The sequence below is a fragment of the Microtus ochrogaster genome, chromosome 17, assembly GCF_000317375.1.
Source record: "Microtus ochrogaster isolate Prairie Vole_2 chromosome 17, MicOch1.0, whole genome shotgun sequence".
In the NCBI taxonomy this organism is placed as follows: Eukaryota; Metazoa; Chordata; class Mammalia; order Rodentia; family Cricetidae; genus Microtus; species Microtus ochrogaster.
Window position 1 is genome coordinate 12,410,649 of NC_022019.1, and position 1,947 is coordinate 12,412,595.

Below are 1,947 nucleotides of genomic sequence, written 5' to 3' on the forward strand. Positions count from 1 at the left end.
AGGGTAAAGTAGTGGTCTAGCTTCATTTTATTCTAGATTAGTAACCCAGTATGTAGCATTATTGTCAGAGAAATTGTCATTGTCGCTTTTCCATATGCTATGGTAAAATACTCTGAGGAAAGCAACTGAAGGGAGAAAGGCTTGTTTTGGCTCACAGTTGGAGGGTGCCATATATTATGGCAAGGAAGTCACAGCCACAGGAGTTTAAAGCAACTGGTCACATTGCCTCCACAGTCATGAAGCAAAGAGCTATGAAGGCCAGTTCTCAGTCCTGCCTAGGGGATGATGCCACCCACAGTGGGGAGGTCTTCCTACTTCAAGTGACCTAATTAAGAAAATTCCCTGCAAGCATATCCAGATGCCTGTCTCCCCAGTGATTCTAGATTTCATCATGCTGACAACTGGAATGAACCGTCACATGACCCTATCCATGCCAAGTTAATATGCCATTTCTACATATGCGAAGTTTCTCAAACAAACTTAGATCTATATCAAACTTCCTAGTCTGTTCATCTAATTGGTTTCTTTATGTGTGTGGAATACATTGCTTTAATTACGTAGAGCTTTCCTTTAAAACTCTTTTCAGTTTTTGCGTATTTTAAATCTTTTGAATGAATCTAAAAATGATGTTTCCTAGTTAAAAAAAAAAGAGATAATTGCTTTCAGTTTATACTTTATTTTGGAGATATTCACATTTTTGTATTCTCTTTTCCTATTTAGGTGCAGAATATGTCTGCAAGAAACTTAAACTACTGTTGTTATTATTTACTTTTAGTTGATAATTATGACATTTTTGCACTCTTAGGCCTTTGCCTCGTACATCTGTGGTATGAATCTTACACACCAGTTAGTTCACACACCGCACGATCAGGTATCTTGAGAGAAACTGACAACTCTCACATAACTTTAAACACAGTGTTTTTAATTGGTCCTCTTTTATTGTACTTATTATTAGTCTTTTACTATGTCTAACTTATGAATTAACTTTACCATAGGTCTATGTATAGGAACACAGTGTATCTATCTATGGTTTGTGCTGTCTATGGTTTCAGGTGTCTACTGAGCGCCTGGGGACCTATTCCCATGAAAGGGGGATAGCTAAATGTGTGTCCTATTGGTGCTGATTCTCTGAAGAACTCTGAGGAACATCCATTGATGGTGCTCACTGCCCAAGGCTAAAGAGGCTCTGGGTATGGAAAGACTATTCTATTTGGTAATCAGGAGGAGGGGGGAGACTTCTGAGCATTGAGGCTTTTGTGCCAGTAGCAGGAAAAGTGGAGATGCTGCCAGAGGCCTCATCCCTTCGTAGGAGGTGTGCGAGAGAGCAGTAGGCAGTGGGGAGGTGGTGAACCAGAGGCAGAGGAGGAACAGCGAGGCTGGCAGGAGGAGTGAGGAAGGACTTTTGCCTCAAGTCAAGGAGAACTGCTGCTGTCCATGGAATGCCCTGGAGGATTTGAAAGCAGGGCTTTGGCAACACTTCTCAGGAACACTGGGCTCTCCGTCTTCGTCAATCCCTGGCGCGTCAACCATCAGTGGTCACACTTCTTCCTGGAAAGGACCTCTGCCTTTAGCCATTTCCTTTGACTTTCAGCCCAGGTATGGCCTGTGTGTGTGCAGTCATCCACTGCCCAGCACAACTGGAGGTGAGAATGATACCGAAGGGTCTCCCCACCCCTCTCTAAATACTGCCACCCAGGCCTCTGCTCTGACCCCCAAGCTTTCACCCTCTCCCAAGGCCTTGTAGCCTGGCCCTTCAGTGAGAGATGTTCCAACTGACCCAGGCCCACCCCTCTTCTTGTGTGTAGAAAGTACCTGAACTCACAGAGGAAAGTGATCACCCAAAGGCTGGTGTGGATTCCATTGGACCCTGTGTGCTCTCCTCCTGCTCTGTGCCCAGGTTCTGCTCCTGCGTGCTCTCCTCCTGCTCTGTGCCCAGGTTCTGCTCCT